Raw genomic sequence first — 14,975 nt, 5'->3', positions numbered from 1 at the left:
TATGCCTACTGCAAAAATAATAATAAAAAAAAATGACAATAGCCTGTTTAAGTTTTAATTTTGTTCAAGCTATTTGATCCATACCATTACAAGAGAAAAAGGGTTTATGCCTCACCTTGGTATATCATTTAAGAAACCTCTGTGCCGTGTGTGACGATCCGTTTCATTACACTGTGGATCTCTGCTCAGGGATTTGAGCAACAGCTTCGGAGTTACTTCTATCGACTTTATCAGATGCTAAATCAGTCTTAAGTTATGAATACTGTGTTTTTCTTTGCTCCATGCTGTTGCTTCTAGTGGGGTTTCTTGACAGCTTCTCAGCTCCTAATTCAGGTACCTGTGAAATGCACAGAAATGTGCTGTAGAGATCAACTGCCTGCTCTTATTCTCAAATAAGAGGACTAAAAAAAACCATGAATATTTCTGTTCAAAACCAGAAGTTTAATCTATGAATGAGAAAAGTCCACAGCAAATGAATGTCACATTTTATCTTGCTCCCTTCTTTTCTACTGCTTCCAGTTTTACTTTTCCAAATTTAAAATCTATTCAAACAGTGTTGTCCTATTCCTGTGAATGGGATGTAGGGTAATAACTGCATAGTAAAAACAGCTTCTCACTTCTTTACACTAAGGTATAAATTCTTGACTCATTTCTATGTTAGTGCAGACACAGCAACCTGAGTCAATGTGCAATCATAAAGTTGATCATGTATTTGATTTTTCAGGTCATTGGTAAAAAGACAGTATTTCTTATTTTTATTTTCACCTTATCCTGAAAATAATATTTTTCCACCCTATCAAAAATAAAAATTTCATTGTGAACCAAATATTTTGTGAAAGGAATTCATTTCCTGGAACATTTGTCAACTAGATTTTAATTTTTGTAAACTGTATATTGAAATATTTTTATTTTCAGAATAAAAAACAAGCTATTTTAGTTTGAGAGTGTCAAATCCATACTGTGAAGTTCTCTCACATTCTTTGGAGGGACTTTTTTTTTCCAGTCAGAATTATCCACCTTAATGAGGAAGTACATCAAGCACCGAAGATCTGGAAGGTGGCCAGAGCAAGTCCTTTTGAAGTGATTAAACCTTGTGATTAAACTTTCCTTCAGGATTTTTCGCACGGTGCCCTGCCCTTATAATCTTGACTGCAGGTGAATTGACAGAGGGATACTTGATAGAAAAAGCCTATGGAATTTAAAAGCAAAAAAGGTGAAACTAGTGGAGTTTCATAGAGATGGTTCAGGGCTTCACACTTACAACCCCAATGGCAGTGAAGTTTAAAAGAGAAAAGTAATTTTCAGTAACTTGTCAGCTTGTCCAGCTGTTTTCTAAATAATGGATGTATCCATACACTGTTTTACAGTGGGGATAAGTTTACTTACAAACACAAGCCTGCAGTAAAATTCGGAAAACCCATCTAAAGCTTATTTTCTCCACTAAAGTGCGACTGGGACTCCGAGACAGGGAGCAGAGTGTGGTGGCCAGGGCGTCAGGTCCTGTTGTCTCGTCACCCACCGTGGTGTGAAGGACCGCTGGTGGCCTCTCCTGGCTGGCTGACCTCCCCCTGACTTGGGGCAGGGAGAAACAGAAAGATTTTGTGCTCTGGCAGAGCTGCGCCTTCCCGTGACCCGGGAGAAAACCTCCAGCCCCTTTCCCACAACGCCGCGCCGAAGCCTTGCTGCAGCTCTCCGTTTATTTTTTCAGGTGAGTAAAGGCTGTATCAAGTGCTGGTTTCTCAGTTGCTTTTAATTAGGCTTCTGGAAGCCACTCTTTCATCTCGGGCGAAGCCTGCGTCACTTCGCTCCAGCTATTTTCAGTCCTAAAGCTGCGGGTTCACTTTCATGAGGCTAATTGAAGGCACACGGGAAAGCAGAAAAGGACTAATCCCAATGATTTGAGATATTTTATGGTTTGGGTGAAACCACACGTTTTTTAGTTGCAGAGAACCACTTTCTAAATTTTAACCACACAACCACTTCCCTTTGGGGGAGGAGGGGGCATGGGAGAAAGCAGTTGCAATGGACACGAGACCCCAACAGGGTCGTGCTCTGTGCGGGGAAGGTCGAGCAGGTGATGGAGACCTGATGTGATATAATAGGCTGGTTTGGGTTTTAAGGTCCTGCCTGTCTGGTCAGCTCCTCCTCATCTCCCAGGTAAGCAGGTGAAGAAAGCTGAGGGAAGTCCACCAGATCACCAACCAAAGCGCCATGCGAGGATGCTTAAGGTGTGTGACTGCCATTAATGTTAGTTGGACTCCTGCAGTGGGAATTACCTTCCTGGGCTGGAAGATAAAGAACTAAAAGACATTTCACCAGCTCTCACAAACGGGAGTCTTTCATAGTCACCATCCAAGTTTTCAGCTCTAACATCTGTGATGCATTTGGCCAAGGCATGTCACCCCATGATACAGCCACCAATTTTCTCAGTAGTGCCACTGAAGTAAGAGCTTTTGATAAGTATTTCTCCTATAACATCAATATCTAACACTGTCTGGCATTTCTTATTTAATTCTGAGGCAGGTATCCCACAACAATACTCATGTGTTGATTTCTAAACATACATATATAAACAGATACAGATATAAACATATACAACAGTTTGCAATTGTCTGTTCATGAAAATATAGCAGTATGCTTTGCATAGTGGTTGAATGAATAACACATGCAGTTAGGATCAAAAATCTCTCCACCTGAAAACCTGTTAGTGCTATGAATTGCCAGAGAATGTTTAAACACAAAATATTTAAGAAACAGCCATTTTCTGCCCTGGTTGTTCCGCAGGCTTTTGATAGATCTTGTCCTTCATGTTGTTGGATTCATATTTTTTTTTCTGACTAGTTGGTGTATTGTGCAACACATCAAGCATGTGAGCAGCACTAAGAAAGAGTGAAAAACCAGAGAGAAGGGACATCACCGACATGGTGGTCTGTGGCTCCAAGTACAGGCACTCTTTTTCCTTTGACAGAGGAAGACTAAGAGATATTCAAGAAAGAACCAATTTTATGCTCACTGCACCTTGATTAAGTTATCTAGATGAATGGACAAAGTTTTGCTGCTGTTAATTCCTCCTTGCAACATGGGTGCAACCTCTTTACTGATGGTGATGTATGCTTGTACCTGGGGGGAAAACACAGTTCTCTGCTCAGGCATTGGTGGTAGAGATGGCTGTGTTCTAGGCCAACAAAATCAGCATAATCCCAAAGGTTTGGGATCCAAAGTATGCAAATGGATGGGTAGTGTAGGGTAGACAGAGCAAGGAGACCGAGAAGTCAGGGCAATAATAGTCAGAAGCAAACACAATACAGTATTTTTGGTCTTTTATTCTTTTGAACAACAAATTAGTAGAAAAAATATTTTTTTCTAAGGGTGGGACAAGGCTTTTTGCAAATCAGAATCATAACTTTTGAGAAAATATTATGCATTTATGGGAGGAATTGGAATTGTTGAAGCAGCTTGTCCTGATAATCTTCCGGGGCGATAAGTTTAGCGTAACCAAACCTCTCCGAAGTCTGATGGGACACCAGGACTTTCACTCTGAAATGACATTTTTCACTTCACAGGCAATCTAGAGCTTCTAAAGCATTTTAAAAGGATTAAGTAATTTAAAACAGAAAAGAAATAATTCCAGTCTTTTTGCATTTCAAGAAAATTTGAAAAATTCTGCATTGGTTTAAACCAAATGTTTTTTTTCTCTGATACTTCTGCTCAGCAACTGAACTGAAAACCCACTATTCATCCAGTCCCTACATAGGTAATTGCAGTTTGAAAATGGGAAAGGTTACATAAATTATGCTCAACGGTCCTTCTACTTAAATATTTGCTGGCTATTTTCTTGTAGCTTCAAAGCACAAGTGGCTCTCAAAGCAAGGTTTGAATGATGTGAAGGTATTGGGCTAGCTTGCAGTGGTTATGGGTTCATATTTTGCATATGGAGCCATTATTCCAACTAATAGATCACCACCAAGAGAAGCCATTTAAAATATCTTTATGGCCTATATCCTGACAGGGAAGAAGTTGTAAAAAGGTCATAAACTGTGCCAAGAAGCATAAAAAGAAGTTGGTGTTCTGCATTACAAGAAATGCAAGATAAGGTACTTGCACGTTCCAGGCGTGGTGGGTGGGTGGGCAGGGGGCCTAACAATATCCAGATGGGCCCAGAGCACGGGTTGGAGGTAGACTCTGCAGAGCTGACCCTTTTTCTCTGCTGCTTCTTACCCACGCCATTACCTCCTTGACCCTTAATTTCAGCCTTCTCCTTTTGCAGCCTATGGTCCTTGCTGGGCTTGCCTGGTGTCCCTGTGACTTCCTTCCTTCAAAGCCTGGGCTTCTCTTTGCTTTTCCCAACTAGCTAGAGGCCAGGCCCTCCTGGGCTTTGTCCCAGCCCTCAAGCCATGCTATACTGCCCTCTCCTCTGCCCATGCCAGAGCAGGTGCCAGCTGTCCCACGGGCTGCTTCAGGGATGGTGTAGGGGTGAAGGAAGCCAAAGGGGTGGTCTGGCTCTGCAGGAGTTTGCAGTTTCTGGTCTTGTCCCCTGACAGCTGTGAGGTTGGGGATTCGGTAACTCTGTCTGACTCCTGCGCCCACGTCCTCTCCCAGTTTCCCCAGGGAGCTTTTAATCAAAACACTGTGGTGGCTGGTGGCTGACCGGGGTTTGTCTGCTTTTGCACTACCACAGATTGCCAGGCAGGACACACTTAAGTCCCCAACAGATTTTAACCCTTAGTCTTTATGCCCTTATGCATAATGCCTTATGCACTCCTGCTCTGAATTTTGTTTCAAGCAGAATCTTCATTTTTTGTTTCTAAGCTGACTAATATTTGGATGTTTTGAGACAGCTTCAATGCCCTTAAAATATATTTATATGTATTTTTTTTCCCTGAAGGAATGTTGTTTTTTTTCAAGACTTGTTAACGAAATCTATCAACAGAAACTGGAAAGAGACAGATCCACATTTGTGCTGTGCCTTTTTTACCTTATTATGACCATTTAGATGGATTGTATGCTGGGTAAGTTGGGTGCCAAGCTCTTTTCAGATATCACAACTGTCCAGAAGAACATTAGTGTAAATAAGAAACAGGCTGTAATGACAAAATGTTTGGGTATTAATTCAGTCTTTACTTTGGCAAAAGCCTCCTACTGTCTTCAATGAGAATTTCCATACGTGAGAATGGAGCAAATGCTATAAGCCAGTTTTCACAACCTTTGTACATGCTTGCATGCACTTATGCAGAAGTTTAGTCACACTGGGATGAATTCTCTGGGGAACTGCTCGCCTATCCTACTATTGGTTTGCACAGTCTGCTTCTGAGTAAAACCCAAGAAGACCTTTGACTCATAAAAAACAACATATCCTTGCATGGGACACTCAGGGCTTCCCTGTCACATTTGGTCTTCTATAGATAGTAACAGCAGCCCTCTATTTACAGCTGTGCTTGCATAACTCCTGCAGCTGAGATCCACTGAAGCCAAAGTGGCAGTGTCAGCGTTATGCCATGATTTGCTGGCATATCACACGTTAATCCCTCTGCTGCAGAGACTCACAAACCTGCTGGTGCTAAATAATCACTCCCTTTCAGCCTCTTCACTTGCACCAGTCCTTGCCAGACCCCAGTAGAGATGACTTAGCCAGTACCAAACTCTGCAGGAGAGCATGGGTCTCAATGCCTGCATTTGTTTCTGACAGACCTCCAGCCAACCTGGTTCTCTTTTTTTTTTTTTTTTTTTCTCCCAGCAGGATGGAAAAACATACTTTACCGTTTCTAGCTCTGCTTCCTGCTATGCAGTCTTATGAGCTCTTTGTCTCACCTATGTATTATGTAGCTCTCATACTTATGTAATGGCTCTACAAAAGCCAAAGCCCAGAGGAAGCTAATCCAGGGATTTAGGTTCATTATGGTATGGGATCCCCTGGAGTGTCTCCTTCCACTTGCAGTAGACAAGGCCAGAAAATCCCCTTGTTTCTGTAAAGGTGGGTATTGTAGCCAATAACACCCTTGCCCCAAATGCACCAAGCACCAAGGGAGTGTATGTGGGACTGGAGATGAGAATGGGCTCATTTTGGATGCTACTTGAATTGTAGATAGCACTGAGGATTTAGCTTTGCATGGCAAAGCCCCTGATGAAGTTTGGGGGCTCTGATTCTGAGGGCTCTGCCTGAGGAAAACACACTGGTATCAGTTTCAAAAGGCTTGAGAGGCTTAAATACTGCACCTGAGAGTGCCTAAAGCCCTTGCTCAGCTACCACCTAGTTGTGTGAAGTCCCTTGTCACTTGCGTTTCTACCACTGCCATCTAGCCACCCAAAGCTCAGGCTCTTAGTCTCAACATTGTTTACCTCTCATTTACCATGCTAGGTTGCAAAGCAAGTACTTCAAACCTGGGTTTTGCCACAATCCACAAAAACTTGTTTTGTGCCTGTTTCACTTGTGAAGCCAATCTTGGACATGCCAGCTGGACGTGTGCCTACGGAAGGCACAGCCAAAGAAGGTGGTCCCCTCTCACCGTCTTCTCCCAGTGGCTGAAAGGTTACAGCACTCACTGAGGATCTGGGAGACCCTGGTTCAGATCTTTCCGCCCTCTGCAGTAATTTGAACCTGCAAAAATAGCCAGTATGCCAGGGAGAAAGTGAGTGATAGTGTCTCACACAAAGGCCACACACAAAGGCTTCCCTTGGGATGAATGACGCAGATCTCCTTCTTCCCGCATAAATGCCCTGACCTCTAGACCTCACCTTCTCCAGTCCAGTGAAGAGTTATTACCAACAAATGAATCAGCTTAGTGGTGGGAAAGGCCTGGCCTGGAATGCCATATACAGCCTGGTCATGGCTCACATACACCTACCCTGGAGGTAAAAGATGTGCATTCAAATGCCCTCAAACAGAAGCAATAATTAAGCTAAGAGAGTACTCAACTCAGAGTGATTTTCAGTGATCCCAGCTGTGCCTTAGGGCTGTGGCTGGGAGAGTCATTACACCATCTAGTGCCAAGGTTGCCCGTAAAAGCCCTGTAACACCGTACAGAAAAGTGTCCTTACCAGCCACTGGCTACCCAACAAGTGGGTAGAGGCTACCACACTTACGGCTCTAAGACAGGCATGTAAAGGTGGTTATGGCCAGAGCTGCAAATCTCAGACTAATGTATATGATTTTCTAAAAGTGCCGGAAACTTCAACAGTCCAGGTCACTGTCCTGAATACTATGGCAAGGAAATCTTTTCAAGGATCCTTTGGGCATGCTGAGATAATAGAGGCAAAAACAGTTTCTGCAGTGTCTTCCTCTGGGAGAGAGATAATGAAGCAGAAAGTTGGGTCCATACACATTTCTGTTTCTCTTCAAATTTTCCTCTTTGTGGCTGTGATGCTGGAGTCACCCTTACCACAGTCTTAGCCTATGCACAAGCACTTTATATCCCATGCAGTACCGTCTAGCTCTAGCCATTTTGCATGAGCATCCAGCATCTCCATGTCAGGGTCAGATATAAATTTATCATAGAATCCTTCCCAACTATGAGGAAAAACCTGTAGCTCAAGGGTTGTTGTTTTTTTGTTTGGCTGGTATGTTTGTTTGTTCTTTACTCGTTTGCTTGTTTATTTATTTTTATTAGTGAATAATAGTTATGTGTGTGTACACAAGTTCTTATAAAAGTATGATCATTTTGCAGTTGGAAACTTTACCACCAGCCTGCAAGTGTGTCGTGAGGACAGTCAGTGCTCAAGTGATACTAAAGACCATCTCACGTTCATTTTCAGATCATGGCGGGTGATAGATTTCAACATCCTTAACGTGTAATATTTGGAGTGTTTTTTGTTTTGGTTTGTGGTTTTCTGTTTTTTTTTTTTTTGGTTCTTTTTTCAGTATGACATCATTTCACAGATTAGTGCAGAATGACAACCAAATTCCCATGGAAGAAAAGGCAAACAGGTGATCTTCACCAAACTGAAGTCCAAAGGCTTGTTTTTATACATGTAATGTTGCTCCTGAAGAGCTTTTCTGTCTTCAGTATTCACTGCTCTGGCAAACTATGTACACTGCAGCAGACAGGAAATGTTCATCACTTCCCTGGACTCGCCATGAGTGTGACATTGAAGCTCATAGTCCTTTATTTTCTTCTTAATTTAACCATAGTATCTTCAGTGCAAGAAGGCTGTGTAAGCGAGAGAAGAACCGAGACTTCTTTTTTCACCCACCATCTACATACCCAGCCTCCTAAAGAACTGATTTTTATGCAAGATTCCCTGAAACACAGTCCCAAAGACTGCAGTCAATGAAACAAACAAACAAACAAAAAACAGATCAGGCATCAAGCAAACATTGAGAATAGCCCTCAGGGTTGATTTACTAAGTGACAAGACACAGTTGATTATATGAGATATCAGTGATTATATTTGCGCTTTGCGCTTTCCAGATGGAAATGCGTTCCTTTGTAGAAGATGCAGGAGGGAGCAAAGGAGATAAACCTTTGTCCCTGCCTTCATGAATGACTCCTTCATAAAGAAGCTGTGACTGAGGGAGGTCTTTAATGTATTCTACATGTTGTCCCAGTGTGGGCAGAGGCTGTCAGCAACAGCAGGTAAAATACCGCTCAGATGTAAATCCTGGCCAACTTGTCCTGCTCCTGAAGTCTGAGAAAGGACAATGTCTGGGAGAATTCAGGGAAGAATTCCACTCCCTGGCCTATAACCAGTAAAAGCACTGTACAATTTGGTATGGGAACATAGCCATGGTAGGAAATTTACTGTTGGAGGAAAGAGGACAGAACAATACAAAAGCCGTTCACATGATGTTTGAAGAGGGTTCTTGTGTCCAATATATATGTAAAACAGCACCCCAATATACACCATTGCCAAGGAAATGCAGTCGGAGATCCTGTGAAGTTAGCTTCTGCATGAGCAGTAAGAGTTATGTTAAATTGCTTGGACATGGAGAGTTTATCTAATGTCTCAGCTGTGACTGCTTTCTACTCCTGATATTACTTCCAAGATACCATGAAGCTTGAGAAGGATTTCCTATGGTATCTTCTGGTTCTTACGTAGAATTACAGAACGGTTTGGGTTTGAAAGGACGGTAGTGATCAGCCTGCCATGTGCAGGGACGCCTCCTACCAGACCAGGTTGCCCAAAGACCCATCCAGCCTGGCCTTGAGCACCTCCAGGGATGGGGCATCCACAGCTTCTCTGGGCAGCCTGTGCCAGTGCTTCACAGAATCACAGAATCACAGGATCGTCTAGGTTGGAAGAGACCTCCAAGACCATCTAGTCCAACCTCTGTCCTAACACTAACAAGACCTCCACTAAACCATATCGCTAAGCTCTAAATCTAAACGCCTTTTAAAGACCTCCCGGGATGGCGATTCAACCACTTCCCTGGGCAGTCCATTCCAATGCCTAACAACCCTTTCAGTAAAGAAGTTCTTCCTAATATCCAACCTAAACCTCCCCTGGCGCAACTTTATCCCATTCCCCGTCATCCTGCCACCAGGCACGTGGGAGAATAGACCAACCCCCACCTCTCTACAGCCTCCTTTAAGGTACCTATAGAGAGCGATGAGGTCTCCCCTGAGCCTCCTCTTCTCCAGGCTAAACAACCCCAGCTCCCTCAGCCGCTCCTCGTGAGACTTGTTCTCCAGACCCCACACCAGCTTCGTTGCCCTTCTCTGGACTCTCTCGAGCACCTCCATGTCCTTCTTGTAGCGAGGGGCCCTTCACAGTAAAGGATTCATCTAATCTATGTCTACCCTCTTCTAGTTTAAAGCTAATAGGTCATGGAATCATAGAACTGTAGAATATCCGAGTTGGAAGGGACCCACAAGGATCATCAAGTCCAACTCCTGGTCCATCTCCTTCTTGTGCTGGGGGCCCAGAGCTGAGCGCAGTGCTCCAGGTGGGGTCGCACGAGAGCAGAGCAGAGGGGGACAATTACCTCCCTCGACCTGCTGGCCACGCTGCTTTTGGTGCAGCCCAGGATACAGTTGGCTTTCTGGGCTGCAAGCGCACATTGTCAGCTCATGTTGAGCTTCTCATCAACCAACACCCCCAGGTCCTTCTAAGGGCTGTTCTAATCCATTCTCCACCCAGCCTGTATTTGTGCTTGGGATTGCCCTAGCCCAGGTGCAGGACCTTACACTTGGCCTTGTTGAACCTCACAAGGTTTGCACAGGCCCACCTCTCAGGCCTGCCCACGTCCCTCTGGATGGCATCCCTGCCCTCCGGCGTGTCGACTGCACCACACGGCTTGGTGTTGCCTGCAACAGAACCACAAACATCACCAACAGAATTTCAACATTCATGCAAAAAGACCAAAGTGCACCTTCAATGATATCTGAAACTGGAGGATATGACAGAAAACAGACTGCAGAATTTGACTTATTATTAATAATGTCTCAGAAGCCAGTGAGAGCTGAGCGTGATTTTATTTTATTTTAGATCCAACAATGAAGCTAGAGCAAAATATCTTTTTCTTTAAAAATCAATAAATTTAATTCCATACTTATTTCAGTTTCCAGAATATGGAGGCATGTCTTACTCTTTAGAGAATAGTTCAGCTGCCCACATTTTTAGAAATGTGCCTTTTACTGTCACCCCAGTCCATTAAGTAGCAGTTTTCAGGCAGAGGGAGCACCATAAAATACAACATTCTGTTCTGCTAAATACTTTGGCAATTATCTCAGACCTAAAAGCAGTGCTGGCTTAGAACTTTGGTTGTAGACCACTCTCTATTGCTTCTGTGCACAGAAACATAATTTGCTTTCTTCCCTTGATAAATAGTTTTCTGTATTTTTGTCCCCTTGGATTTTAACCTTTTGTATGGAGTTAGCAGAAATGACTGAGGAAGGAACATTTCTTAAGAGCTTCTTATGTGACAGACTGGGAAAATAAGCATTCACATGCTGCCAAGACTGGAAGGTAAGGAGAGAAAGGGCATGTTTTGGGCAGGATGGGGATATTTTGTGGTAAACTGTCATACTAATCTGAGGTATTTTAGCCCAGACAACTACAGCTGCTGTCAAAGAGAAAAGCTCTTCATTTCTGCTGATCTCGCAGCTTTGGGTAACGTGTATATTTGCTGTTGCCAGTGAAACAAAGGGTTCTTCCAGAGGGCACTGCTGATCTAGAGGGCAAAGTTATATATATAATATTTTTTGGTATACCATGATATGTTGGTCCTAAGGGAACTCAAGCATCCAGGAAAACTGAAGTTAGAAACGTGGGTGGAAGCTTTGCAGCCCACAGATATTTCTAAATCCAAACGACATCCTGAGGAAGTGAGTCTGGAGAGGGACTTTCTCATGCTGCGCTCTTTCCCAGCTATTAACAGCATTATGTGCTTCACAGCACCGTTCGTGCAACAGAAATGCAGTCACTTATCAGAGATGAAGGCTATGTAATCTACTAAGGAATTCAGCCTTTGGATTAATGCATGGTATGCTGCTGATACTCCCTCTCCAAACATAATGTATTGCAGCCATAAATGGTGAAATTAGGCATGACAAATTGAGACTTGCAGTCTAACTGCCTCCCAGATGGGTTTGGGTTTTGCATAGCCGCCCACACTGAAAAGAGTGTCCTCAGCCCCTCAGCCATTTTAGGCGCAGTTGGAGCAGTCGTAGCCTTACGGAAAATGGCTATTTGCTACAGGTACTGGTTAAATCTGGGCACTTATAATTGGATATGTAAATGCATAAGGAAGACACTTTTGTGGTGTACTGAACACAATTTTTAAGCATTTAGTTCTTGAAATTTTGAGGCAAGTATATGTCACGAGCAATTGGGCAGCTCAAAATACATGATAATTTGCTAGTTGGAGTTGTCGACACTTCCTTCATTTGACTCTTAGATTTCTTTGGGTTCTTCTTTCTTTATACCACCCTCCTCTGTCCAAATGACAACATCTTTGTCTTTGTTCCAGATATCCTAAACCCAGTGCTGGTTATGATTTCTGTACATTACTCTCATTTCTTTTCCCACCACGGACACAAAATAATAGTTGAAAGAAACGAAATGAGATAAAAAGCCAAAATAGCGGCTGCAGCAGAGTAAGTGGTGAAACACATATACTGTTTAAAAAAAAAAAAAAAGTTGGAAATGCTTTCTAGCATATTTGAGTCTGCAAAGGACTGAACTGCTGGGGAAGTCACAGCTTTATGATCTGACAGCAGCTCTGTCATGGGATACCTCCTAGTGAAGATGTAACAGCTCCGTGCACACACACATATACAAACACCCCCAAAACACATCTAGTATTACCTGGCATTGTAGAGATATCATGGGTAGAGTGTATTTTACCTAGAAGTTTTGGAATGATTTCACACAGCAGTTTCTTTGAATTTATGGCACCGTTATAGGACAGAATTATTTCTATTTTACAGATGAAGAGAATCAGAGTCAATAGGGCTGGTGAATTAAGGACAGGTTAGAAGAAAAGGGTTAGCCAAATAGAGAGAAATATAGAAAGGTATTCAGGAAGCTAAAGAAAAGCTGGGTATTTTTTTGAACCTAGATAATGTCTAACTATCATAATTCCCTACTGATAGCTTCATCAAAAAGGCTAAATAATTAAGAAACATGGAAAATAAACTGTTCTTCCCTCATTTTAAAGATCTCCAAAGCTGAGAAGAAGTCTCTTGGAAAGGGGTGGGCAGATGCTCATACTGCTACACGTGCAGTATGATTAAGAGTTTTTCAGTATTTATATCTTTCACAACAGGGATGCATTTTCAAACAAAGAAGCACGAACTACTAGCAAATGACTTAGTGGCCTGTACAAAATAAATAAATAAATAAATAAAATAAATCAGAAACTCTTAGGAGAAAATTAGAGATTTAAATTTATTTTTTTTTGAACAATGTCTTGCCATTACAAATCCTATATTACATGCCACTCACATCACTGCTACAGATTTCAAATTGTTCTGAGCATTTATTATGTATATTTTCAAAGACTATCTGGTCCATTAACCATTTACTTTCCTTTAGTGGCATCAATATCCTTGTTACTGGAGTCTTTCTCAATCTTCCTGTTATGCTATGGTAACATCTGCTGGTGGAAAAGTCTCTATTACAGTAAATGACCTTCAACTATCCAAGCAACTTCTATAGTTAGTTTATCAAGCTGCTTAAAAAAACTAGTTCTAGGAAACACTTTTAGGTGGCGTCAATTTCAAATAAGAAATTCATTAGGATCATAGAAACAAACAAGAGGGGAGGAAGGTCAGCATGTTCCAGCAGAGGAGAAGAATTTATTTCCCCAGTCTCCAACTTACAATAATATGCAGGGTTCCAGAGATTTTTCTGATCAAGTATTAAAATTCCTTCTTTCTAAAATGTGCTGCTTGCAAATGTTTGCATTTTGTACAGGAGCAAGGCCAGAGAACTGGTAGCTGGTGTGGTATGATAGTACTGGAGTTGGGTAAGGGAAATAAAATGAATTTATATCGTGACATCTGATTTTCTCTCTCTGTTAAAAATACACTATCCTAGACAGGGACATTCAAAGAAAAATAAATGAATAAATAAATAAGCAGGTTATGTTTGTAGGTACCCCAGTATGAAATCCAGATTTCTCAGACCTAAAATTCAGAGGTCTGTCTGAATTAGGACAGAAAGGGTCAGACACAGGTACATTAGACTGTGTAAAAACAGAAGGAAAAGGAAGCTTCCTTCAGCAGACCCTATGCCAATAAACGAGTATACTGGCCAGAACACAGGAACAAATCTGTCCAGGGAAGGGATATCTGTAACTGGTTATTACACAGTTCCCTGCACCTTTGTTGGATGCAGGGCAGCTGGGCTGGAGGATGGCCTCACTGACTTGTCTTTTCTCAGGCTTTTCTGGCAGGAAGGCTGATGTGTCTTCAAAGGGCTCATTCACACTTCAGCACCTGTGACACTCAAGATGATAAAGAATATTTCCTTTCTCCCACTCCCGATTAGATACTCCATGTCCATGATGTATTTTGTAGTGAATTATTTCTCAGTCCCCCTGCAAGCTTTGAAAGAGATTGAAAAAGAAGGAAAATAATATTCTATGCTGCAGAAATGGCAATGGAAACAGCTTTCATATGTGCCTGGGGGTTGAGCTTATAAAGACTGATTTGGTGCTGTCTCCCAGTTTTGTGTGTGGCTGTTTTTTTTTAAAGGAGAGGTGAAGTGCGGGGAGCAGCTTGACAAACTCATCTGAGTTTTCTTTATTTCAAGCATTTCTTGTCAGGACTTACTGAGAAAAAAAAAAAAAATTTAAAGAGCAAAAGCAGGAAAGGGCCATTTGGCTTATCTTGTTCACTTCCTGAAATCCAAACAAACTTTCAGAAAAGTCTGTATCACACCCTATCCATTCACCCTGTTTCCCTGCACTGAGGATGGGAGAGTCTAGACGAATCTCGGCTTTGGAAAGCCTTTGGAACTTTTTCTGAAAAGTTCCAAATATGTTGCATTCAAAGGCTTTGAACGTATTGGAAAACACTAGCTGGAGGGTTGAGGGAGGTGTTTTTTTTTCTTTTTGTTTTATTTATTTGCTTTCATTCTAGGCACCGTTGCCAAGAGCGCAGGAGAGATGGGCTGGGAGGTCTGCACCAGCGAGCAATGAAGCGGTTTGGGTGACTTTGCTGGGATACCACTTGCCAGTAGTGACTCAGCCAGCACCACCCGAGGTCTAGCCGCAGCTGGATGTGACAGCCCAAGGGACCCTTCCATGCCTCAGGCGAGCTCCTGCCTCTATACCTCTTGCTCCAGGTGCAGCGGCCTGGTTTTCCAGCCTCTGCCGACCAGGCCTTCCTCTGGCTGTGCCCTGCGGCTCCTTGCTCCCTGTGAAGTTCAGCAGCACGGCTCCTCTTTATGAAGGCAGCTTTCTGGACCCGAGAAGACGTGGGTGTGAGAAGCTGCAGCCCCTTCCTGGTTCCCATGCCTGGTTTGCAACGAGTGGAAGCCAGGGCTACAGCCACATACAGGCACCGCACCCACATAAGGTGTCCAAAATCTTT

Source organism: Cygnus atratus, chromosome 2, assembly GCF_013377495.2.
Source record: "Cygnus atratus isolate AKBS03 ecotype Queensland, Australia chromosome 2, CAtr_DNAZoo_HiC_assembly, whole genome shotgun sequence".
Taxonomy (NCBI): Eukaryota; Metazoa; Chordata; class Aves; order Anseriformes; family Anatidae; genus Cygnus; species Cygnus atratus.
The sequence above is the reverse complement of the archived record's forward strand: the minus strand, read 5'-3'. Positions refer to the sequence as shown.